The sequence below is a fragment of the Peromyscus californicus genome, unplaced genomic scaffold (assembly GCF_007827085.1).
Source record: "Peromyscus californicus insignis strain IS unplaced genomic scaffold, ASM782708v3 Scaffold_13__1_contigs__length_99412109, whole genome shotgun sequence".
Taxonomy (NCBI): Eukaryota; Metazoa; Chordata; class Mammalia; order Rodentia; family Cricetidae; genus Peromyscus; species Peromyscus californicus.
In genome coordinates, this window is record NW_026294424.1 from 98,111,728 (window position 1) to 98,122,869 (window position 11,142).

Sequence of the window (11,142 nt, forward strand, 5' to 3'; positions counted from 1 at the left end):
TCCATTTGATGTATGATGTCAATTAACCTGATGTTTCTGACTTTTTTGTACATATGACCTACCTATTGGAGAAAGGGGGTATTGAAATCACCTACTATTAATGGATTGATGTTAATCTGTCTTTAGTAGTAGATTTTCTTATGAAAGTGAGTGACATAGTGTTTGATGCATGATTGTTAGTCTAGTAATGTCTTCTTAGTTAACTGTACTCCTGATTAGAATGAAGTATCTCTCATTATCTCTGATTAGTTTTAGTTTGAAGTTCATTTTGTCACATATTAGGATAGCAATACTGTTTTGTTTCCTGGTCTCAGTAGACTGAAGTACTTTTTTTCATTTTTTTAGTCTAATGTGGTACCTGTCTTGAAAGCTGATTTTCTTATAAACAACAGAAAGATGGGGGGTTGGGGATTTAGCTCAGTGGTAGAGCACTTGCCTAGCAAGCACAAGGCCCTGGGTTCGGTCCTCAGCTCCAGAAAAAATAAAAATAAAAAAATAAAAAAAAAAACAGAAAGATGGATTTAGTTTCTTAATTCATTCAGCCAACCTGTCATTTGATTTGAGAATTGAGAAAGTTATTACCCAAAGGTGTATGTTGGTTTCCGTCTTTTGTTGTTTTCTTAATGTTTCAGTAATTATAGCTTCATTTGTTTTCTTTCTACAGTCTCTTGGGTGTGCTTATTCCTCTCTTCAGTCTGAAGTATTGCAGCCAGTATTCTGTGTGGGGTTGGTCTGCTGGATATGAATTCTTTCATACGATTTGGATCATGGAAAGTTTTTTCTTCTTCAACTATGGCAGATAGTTTTGCTTGGTATATTTTACTTGTGTTTTTTCTTTTGCAAATTTCAATATTCTTTGTTCTCTATATTTGGTGTTTTAACTATGATATGCCATGAAGAGTTTATTATTTGGTGTCTCATGTACTTCTTATATCTGTGTAAGTATGTTTTTTCCTTAGTTTAGAAAGTTTTCTATGACCTTGACGATCTGGTCTATGTATTGGCCTAGGATGTTTCTTCCTCATCTATGCCTATAATTTGAAGGTTTGTGTAGACGACTTTCTAAACAGTCTTATTAAATAACACAGAGCCAAATACAGAATTAAAAGCCCAAGAGATCAGAGCACTAGCGAAGAGCCAAGACTACCTTTAGCTTACCACTTGCTGCAGTCGCTTCCCCTGAGAGAGTTTCTTCCTGTCTTTTTTATTGTCTTTCTGTTCTGCCTTCTGATTGGCTCTAAACCCAACCACATGACTTCCTCATCACTGCCTGTCTATACAGACCTCCTGGTCTCTATGGTTGGTACTGGAATTAAAGGCTGGTGTCACCACGCTTGGCTATGTCCTTGACCACACAGAGAACTCTGCCTGCCATGTGATCAGATTAAGGGCGTGGGCTACAACTGCCTGACTGCTGTCCCTGGCTGGCTGTGACCTCTGATCTCCAGGCAAACTTTATTAACATACAAATAAAATCACATTTCAGCACAATTAAAATATCACCACAGGTTTGGTTTTGTAATGGCATCCCACGGTTCCTCTGTCTTCCTTTCCTGTGCTTTTAAAAAAAAAAAATCATATTCTTTGCTGTATGGTCTAATTCCTCTACTTTGAGTCCTGATATTCTGTATTCTACTTGTATGGCTTTCTCTTGAGTTTTTGATTCCACTTATTCAGCTCTGCGTCTGTATTTTCTTGGCCAATCCTCAAGCATTTATTATCTTTTTGAGGTTTGACGTGTTTTTGTGTTTTCTTAAACTACTAAAATTCCTTGACAAAATTTATGGTTGTTCTTTTAAGTTCTGTGTTCTGGGGTTCATCTAAGTAATTCTCATGAGAGAACATTTCTAGAGGAGTAGTAGGTTTTATGGGAGACATCATGTCTTGGCTTTTCATATCAGTTTTGTTTTTGCAATGTGGCCTGGATGTATGTATGAAATATATAGCCAGCTTTTGATTGGGCCAGTGTAAGAACTGCGTGACATAAAGCTGGTACATGCCCTGTTTGATTGGGTCTAGACCAGGCAAGCCATGGTCTAGAACTAGGCCTATTTGTGTGGAAATGGCAGCAAGGACAGATGGAAGTTGGCAGTACTCACTGGGCAAAGCTGGTTTGCAAGCCACAATCTTGAGGTAGGGCCTATAGGTGTCTATTTTTTATTATTTGATTTTTATCAAATAATTTTCAAACAAACTGTGAAATACACAAGAAGGTATTTGGCAGGAAAGCAAGAACAGGGCCTAGAAGTGAAGCGTAGTGGTAAGGTATCTCATTATTATGTGTGAAGCCCTGGGCAAAGGAGGGAGTGATTGCAGGTAACCCATTGTCAAATCTGTTTAAAAAAAAAAAAAAAATAAGGAATTGGTACAGTCACTCCCTCCCAGCTTATACTCAGTGCTTATTCAAGTGATTGATGCTGAGGGCTCTTACTTAAGGGGAGGAGCTCAGGTTGGCTTGCATAAACACCACTTTCAGAAGTTCTTAAAAATATGGTTAATTTGGAATTTTAAGTCCAGTTGTCAATTCATTATACCCACGTCCATTGGCGGGAAGGCTTATTAGACATACTGAAAATACAGAATGCTTAATTAGAGGTCCTTCTGGACCTCCTTTAATGGATGCCAGTTAAAAGTGATTTAATTAGCATATTTTAAACAGGTGATATTCAAGTAGCTTAGGGACATTCAAGTAAGGATGTTTCATGTAGACTTTATGCACATTGCTCATTTGACCCAAACTTTCTCAGATTATAAAGGATTATAAATTTACAGCTAATATCCACTTTTGAGTGAGTACATACCATGTTTTTTCTTTCTTGGTCTGGGTTACCTCACTCAAGATGATTCTTTTCCAGTTCCATCCATTTGCCTTCAAATTTCCTGGCATCCTTATTTTTAACAGCTGAGTAATACTACACTATGTAAATGTACCACATTTCCTTTATCCATTCCTCAGTTGAGGAACATCTAGGTTGTTTCCAGGTTCTGGCTATTACAAATAAACCTGCTATGAACATAGTTGAGCAAGTAAGTGTCCTTGTGGTATGATTGAGCATCCTTTGGGTATATGCCCAAGGGCAGTATAGCTGGGTCTTGTGGTAGATTGATTCTCAGTTTTCTGAGAAACCGTCACACTGACTTCCAAAATGTCTGCACAAGTTTGCACTCCCAGCAGCAATGTTCCCCTTGCTCCACAGCCTCTCCAGCATGAGCTGTCCCTTGTGGTTTTGATCTTAGCCATTCTGACAAGTATAAAATGGAATCTCAGAGTTATTTTGATTTGCATTTCCCTGATTGCTAAGGATGTTCAAAATCTCCTTAAGTGTTTCTTAGCCATTAGAGATTCTTCTATTGAGATATGTCTATTTAGATCTGTACCCCATTTTTTAATTTGATTGATGTCTAGTTTCTTAAATATTTTGGAAATCAGCTCTCTGCCGGATGTTGGGTTGGTGAAGATCTTTTCCCTTTCTGTAGGCTGCCATTTTGTCCTATTGACAGAGTCCTTTGCTTTATAGAAACTTTTCAATTTCATGAGGTCTCATTTATTGTCGATCCTAGTGACTGTGCTATTGGTGGTCTCTTCAGGAAGTTGTCTCCTGGGTCAATGTGTTCAAGATTATTTCCTACTTTCTCTTCTATCAAGTTCAGTGTATCTGGTTTTATGTTGAGGTCTTTGATCTACTTGGATGTGAGTTTTGTGCAGGGTGATAGATATGGATCTATTTGCATTGTTCTACATGCTGACATCCAGTTAGACCAGCACCATTTGTTGAAGATGCTCTTTTTGTTTCCCAGATATAATTCAGGAAGATAGAAGATGAATTTTACTCACCATACCTGGAATTTTAGCCAATGAGGGTCCACAAGTGACTGCTGACTAAGAGCATAACTTCCTCAGGCACAAGACAGCCATGACTCCAGCAGGAAGAAGTAAGCCCTTACAACACAGGATTTTTATTTGAAAAGGAAAAAATAAATTGAAACTTGAATGAATATTCAAGAAAATGCAATTACCTTTATTTTTTTCTGGTTGATTACAGCAAAAAAAAAAAAAAATTTAATTTTGGCCAGTTGTAAACTCTATCATACAAATAACAGCAAAGGTTAGGTCAATAAATGTGATCTAAATGTGACCTTCAATGAAGTCCTTTACAAGTCTGGTCACTTTCAAAAGCTGACCACCCCGCCTGCCCTGCTGCTAAGCTCCCACCAGAACCCTCCCTCGACGCCTCTACCACCCCACTTGGTACTGAGACATCTCATGTTCTCCGTGATTAGCCTGGTGAGTACCAGAGCTCCCCTTCCACACCTTTTCCACAACCTGCCATATCTAGTCAGGGTATTGAAACCAGTGCCCGGCCCAGTCTGACCCCCACCTACAGAGTAGCTAATCTCTTGGCTTCCACAGGGTCCTACATCCCTTGTCCTGACCACTCCTACCACAGTGCAGCCAGAGCTTGTGTTACAACCTGACCTACCTGCAACCACCCTCAGATCTCTTCTGCATAGCTTCCAACCACCCTACTTGGTAACCAGACTCCTCACATCTCCTCCAAGGACTAGCCTAGGTCCCCATCCCATGCCCTGCCTGTGCCACAGCCAAGCTTTAGACTTACACCAGGACCTGCACCCACCCACAGAACCTTTCTGAGCAGCTTCCAACTCAGTACCCACACTTCCCACATCCTCCTTCCAGGTTCTAACCAGGTGAGTTCCCCTGACCTCCCATCCATTCCTCTTCTACAACTGGCCAAATCTAGCCTGGGTCTGATCTTCTCTGCCTGCACTGCAAAGGAGCTCTAGGCTTGGGCCAGGATCTTCCATAACTATCCCTCAAACCACAGGCCTCTCCCAGGCCATATCCAACCTTTTGACACAGCCAAATCTACCCCCTAGTCTCTATGCTTGGAAAAAGAAACACATCCTACATGCCAACCCAATTCCCCGCTCTCCAGCCTGACTTCATTCCACCCATTTTCAACCCACCTGCACTTCCTCTCTTCTGCCCCAACCTGCTCTGTCCAGAACAAAAGAAATCCACATGCCAGATCTTATCCCAAGAATACCAACAATCGCAGGGCGGTGGTGGCACACACCTTTAATCCCAGCACTCGGGAGGCAGGCAGATCTCTGAGTTCCAGGCAAGGCACAAAGCTACACAGAGAAACCCTGTCTCGAAAAATCAAAGAAAAAAGAAAGATCAAGCCAGTATCTTCTCTCCAAATCCTATCATTCCTGTACAAATGTTTGCCCATGAGAATTACCTAGATGAACTCCAGGACACAGAAGTTTAAAAAAATCATAACCTTTATCAAAGAATTCAAGGAGTTTAAAGAAGATACAAACAGCTCAAATGAAATTAAGGAGAAAGAGCTAAGGAGAATAAACGCCAGAGTGATGCCCAAGAAAAACAAACATAAGGCTAATCGAAATGACAAAGACAATCCAAGACTTGAGAATGAAATTCAATTGGGAGATAAAAATATTGAAGACTCAAGGTTAAATGACGATGGAATTGAAAAACCCAATAGCTCAACTAGGAAACTCAAAGGAAAGCCTTACAAGGAGGATGAATCAAGCAGAAGATCGACTATCAGGATTCAAAGTAGAAGATTTAGACCAAATAAGCAAGGAATATGAAAAAACAAAACACACACACACAGGAAAGGAACACACAGGTTAGGTGGGACACCATGACAAAAACAAACTTTTGAAATACAGCCATAGAATCCCAAGTCAATGGCATATACCAGATTTTAAACAGCATCATAGAAGAAAATTTACCCAAACTAAGCAAAGACATACTAATACAGATACATAAAAGCACACAGAACACCAAATAAACAAGACCAGAAAAAAATCCCTATAGGCATATTATAATTAAAGTATTAAGTATACAAAACAAAGTGTATTGAACGCTACAACAAGTCACATATAAAGGAAAACCCATCAGAATAACAGCTGATTTCTCAGTGAAAACTCTGAAAGCCAGAAGAGCCTGGAGCAATGCATTCCAAGTCCTAAAAGACTATTATGGCCAAAACAGGACTAATATACCCAGCCAAACTATCTGCCACGATTGAAGGAGAAAACATCTTTCCATAACATAAACTGTTATGTGAATCCATAAGAATCTACCAAAGGATCTCAAGAATTTATTAAGGTATGAAATGGGAATAATATACTCACGGATACAGAATGAAATAAACGCCACCACTTATCCAGCTGTCATCCTCCATTCCGTCCAAGGGTGATGGGAACCAACTGCAAGCTGCTTGACACCACCTAACCTGGTCTTCACTACCCAAGAGAGAGCACAACCCCTCTTTCTCCTCTTAAGCAGTCACATATGCAGACAACACCATGCCCATCAGGTCATATACCTCAAAAGCCATTGGTTGAATGGAATTAATTACCACAACAGTAAACTGCCTAAAAAAAATTTATGCTCAACAAACTAAACCTAAGGAAAATACAGGAAGCATTATTTCATGCTGAAGAGAGGGGACTGAGCATAACAGAGAGCCTGTAGAAAGAAATACAGAGTCATGATAATTGAAAGACAAATTACCACTGAGAACACCAAGAATCAACACCCAACCACCCACCCCGTCTACACATTGAGATCCAGGACAGGCACCAAACTACACAGAGAAACTCTGTCTCGGGGGAAAAAAAAAAAAAAAAACACATCTGAAAAAAGAAACACATCTGGCGCCGGGTGGTGGTGCCTTTAATCTCAGCACTCGGGAGGCAGAGGCGGATCTCTGTGAGTTCCAGGCCAGCCTGGGCTACAGAGTGAGTTCTGGGACAGGCTCCAAAGCTACACAGAGAAACCTCGTCTCGAAAAACCAAGGAAAAAAAAAAAAGGAAGAAAGAAAAGAAAAACACATCTGGTTTTAAAGATAGATACTGCCTTAGAGTAAAAGGATAGACAAAAGTACTCCAATTGAATGGGACCATGAAGCAAGCAGGCATTGCTGTCCTAGTATCTGATGAAATAAGACTTCAATTGAACTAATCAGAGACTAACCAAGAAGACATTACTACCTTAAACATGTATGCACAAAACTGTGATGCTCCCAATTTTATTTTTTAAGAAATCTACTACTGGATTTAAAGATTGATTTCAATCCATAACAGCGGGTCATTTCAATACCCACTTTTTCCAACAGACAGGTCATCTGGACAAAACAATCAGGAATATCAGAATTGACATTATACATCAAATGGACTTAACATATCTATAGAATATTCCACCCAAACCAAAGAATACACATTCTACTCAGCAGCACATGGAAGACTTTTCTAAAATGGACCATCCTTAGACACAAAGTAAATCTTTATGAATTCAAAAAGATTGAAATCATTCAAGGTATCCTATCTAACCATGATACAGTAAAACTTAAAACTGACAGCAAAAACATCTAGTAAATGGAGATTTAAGAATTTATTGCTGAATAGGGGATATGGAGGCTGAACCATCCATCTCCTATAACCAGTCAAGACTTCCAGTGGAGAGATTGGAACACCAACCCGGCCACATAACCTTCATCCTATAGTCTGTACTGCCTACAAGATGTGCTGGGATAAAGGGGGCGCAAATTGTGGGAGTGGTCAACTAATACTGGTTCAGCCTGAGATCCACACCACGAGAGGGAGCCCACCCCTGACACTGCCTGGATGGCCAGGACCCAGAGGCTAGACAGTCCAGAGACCAAGGATAGAACCAAACAGGACTGGCAAAAGAAAAAAAAAAGTCAATGTAATGATGCCTAATGATACTCTTCTATACTCAGATTGGTACCTAGCCCAGTTGTCCTGAGGCTTCAATCCAGCAACTGATGGATACAGATGCAGACCCACAGCCAAACACTAGGTGGAGCTTGGGGAATCCTGCAGAAGTGGGAGAAACAATTGTAGGAGCCAGAGGGGGTCAAGGACACAAGAAAACACAGAATCAACTAACCTGGGCTCATAGGAGCTCACAGAGACTGAACCGACAACCAGGGAGCTTGCATGGGGCTGACCTGCATAGGTCCTCTGCATATATGTTATGGTTAGTGTTCTTGTGAGACTCCTAATAGTGGGAGCGGGGCTGTCTCTGACTATTACTGGCTTTTGGGACCCTATTCCTCATACTGGGTTGCCTTGCCCAGCCTTAATACAAGGGGAGGTGCCTAGTCTTACTGTAACTTAATATGCCATGTTTGATATATCCAAGGGAGGCCTGCCCTTTTCTGAGGGTGGGAGGGCTGGAAGGAGAAGAGGGAGGAACTGTGGTCAGGATGTAAAAAACAATTTTTTAAAAAAAAAGTCATTGCTGGATGATTAATGGGACAAAGAAGAAATCAAATTAAAAAAAAAACAAACTTCCTGGAACTAAATGAAAAACGCAACAAAACCTCTGAGGCACATTGTCCTATGATGAAAACGTGTAACTCTAAATGCCTACATTAAAAAAAAATCAGAGCCAGGCAGATCTCTGTGAGTTTGAGGCCAGCCTGGGCTACCAAGTGAGTTCCAGGAAAAGGCACAAAGCTACACAGAGAAACCCTGTCTCGAAAAACCAAAAAAAAAAAAAAAAAAAAAAAATCAGAAAAGACGCTGGGCGGTGGTGGCACACGCCTTTAATCCCAATACTTGGGAGGCAGAGGCAGGTGGAGCTGTGTGAGTTCCAGGAAAGGCACAAAGCTACACAGAGAAACTCTGTCTTGAAAAACAAAACAAAAAATCAGAAAGAAAAAAAAATTTTAATCCAAGAGCCAAATAAATGGCCTAATGATACAACTCAAGAATTTGGAAAAAAAAAAAAAACAAGAACAAATGCAAACCTATTGAGGCAAGAAATAATAAAAATCAGAGCAGAAACCTATGAAATAGAAACAGAAAACACCACAAAGAATCAATGAACCTAAAAGCTGCTTCTTTGAAAAGACTGACGGACCATTCGACCAGCTAACCAAAAGAAGAAAGCAATGACCCAAATGAACAGAAACGAACAGGAAAACAGTATAACAGACACAAAAGGAATTAAGAACTTTATAAGGGAGCATTTTAAAGACTTGTACTCTAGTAACTGGAAAACCTAACAGAAATGGATGAATTTCTAGATTCACCCAAATCACCAAAATTAAATCCAAAAGAGGTCAACAACCAAGGGAAGCAGGTAGGCTAACTGCAGATCTTTACCTCTCCCCTCCTCCATATCCAGTCCCCCAGTCTCATCTCCAGCTCTGTCCCAAGACCACCTGTTGTAGCCTCTCCACACTCTGTGCCTCCATTCCCAAGGGACTATGAAGAACACCCTGCTTTCTACCCTCCTATGGACCTCTTAAGCCCCTCCCCTCCTAGCTCATCCCCATTCCTAAATGTCTACTCCCAATAACCTGGTGAAAAGATGAGGCTAAGACCATTGAACAACGAAGTAGGGCTAGAGGTATGGAAATTTCCCAAGACCAACTTCTTGGAGAGGGTGATTATGCTAATATACAAAGACAGTCTCTATATGATGACCACACCCTGGCTCTATGTCATGCAGCCACTCTGAATGCTTGGAACAGAGTTGAAGAAGTCGGAAAGAGAACTGAGTCATTTACTAAAGTTATAAAGGGCCCAAAAGAAACCTTCACTGATTTTTTTTTTTTTACAATGATTGGCATCAGCTGAGCAGTGGTGGCGCATGCCTTTACGAGTGCCTTTAATCCCAGCACTCAGGAGGCAGAGGCAGGCGGATCTCTGTGAGTTCAGGGCCAGCCTGGGCTACAGAGTGAATTCTAGGAAAGGCGCCAAAGTTACACAGAGAAGCCCTGTCTCAAAAAAGAGAGAGAATAGAGTGGAAGCTGAAGAGAGATTTTTTTTTTTTTAAGAAGAAAGGGGTAGAGTTTGGGGGACAAGGTAATTCAGGTAAATATATCAAAGTATGAATTATGTAGAAAAAGGTCATAATTAAACCTATATTATGGATAATAATATACTCTAATAAAAATCACTATTAAATTACTATTCTGTTAAAATATTTGTTACAGTAATTGCAATAGTATATATTGATAGAAATCAGTGGAACAGGAGATTCCACAAATGAAGCCACACATTTTTAGTCAACTGATTTTCAACAAGACAGTTCAGTGAGGGGGAAATGACCTTTTCAGCATATAACACAAGGATATTTGGTTACTGGATGCAATAAAGATTTAAGCCCTGACTACCTTACACAAAAATAAACTCAAAATGGATCAGAGACATATATGTAAAAGCCAAAACTACAAAGCTTTTAGGGGAAAAGAGAAAAAACTGTCTTGGAAAAGAGTTCTTAAGATCTCTGAAGAGGGGGGCTAGAGAGATGGCTCAGCAGTTAAGAGCACTGACAGCTCTTCCAGAGGACCCAGGTTCAATTCCCAGCACCTACATGGCAGCTAAGAACTGCCTATAACTCCAACATCTGACACCCTCATACAGACATGCATGCAGACAAAACACCAATGCACTTAAAATAAAAAAAGTAATTTTTTTACAATTTAAAAAAAAAATCTCTAAGTGGAATCCACAGATATAAGGCCAAGTGAGACCTCACCAAAACATGAAACTTCTGCACCAGGAAAAAAAAAAAAGGTCACCATTGAGGATACAGCTCAGTTAGCAGAGTGCTTGCCTAGAATACACAAAGCCCCGAGTTTGATCCTCGGCATCATATAAAATGGGCATAGTGGTGCATACTTGTGGTCCTAGGACTCGGGAAATGGAAGCAGGGGAGTCAGAAGTTCAAGGCCATCCTTTTCTACACAGTGAGTTTGAGGCCAGTCTAGGCTACATGAACCCCTCCCTGACAAAAAAAATTACGGATGTATCTCAGCAGTAGAGTGCTTGTTAGCATATAAACCAAACAGAATCTAGTGGATTGCTCAAGAATAGAAGGAAGAATTAGAACAGAAGGAAGACATTAGTGGACAGAAGCAATGAATCCTAAGTCTGTCTTTAGGAAGCCAAAGCAGGGGCTGAAGACACTGGCTACACTTCCAGAAGACCCAAGTTTGGTTCCCAGCACCTACATGGTAGCTCATAGCCGTCTGTAACTCCAGTTCCAGAGGATCTGATGTCTTTTTCTGTATCCACCAAGCATACACACAGTGCGCACGCACG

The 11,142-nt window shown here is 40.5% G+C and overlaps 1 protein-coding gene across 5 annotated transcripts in view; it reads left to right on the plus strand.

Annotated features, from left to right (window-relative positions):
* Rpap2 (RNA polymerase II associated protein 2) overlaps positions 1 to 5,322 on the plus strand; it is an 81,943-nt gene extending 76,621 nt beyond the window's left edge. For 4 of the 5 annotated variants that reach the window (XM_052735681.1, XM_052735682.1, XM_052735683.1 and 1 more), the window contains one exon: positions 3,799 to 5,322. The gene's annotated coding sequence lies outside the window, so the exon portion shown is untranslated. Of the gene's footprint in view, positions 1 to 664; positions 813 to 3,798 lie in introns of all 5 variants that reach the window. The other variant, XR_008217596.1, reaches the window with a different exon arrangement.
* Positions 5,323 to 11,142: the final 5,820 nt, after the last annotated feature.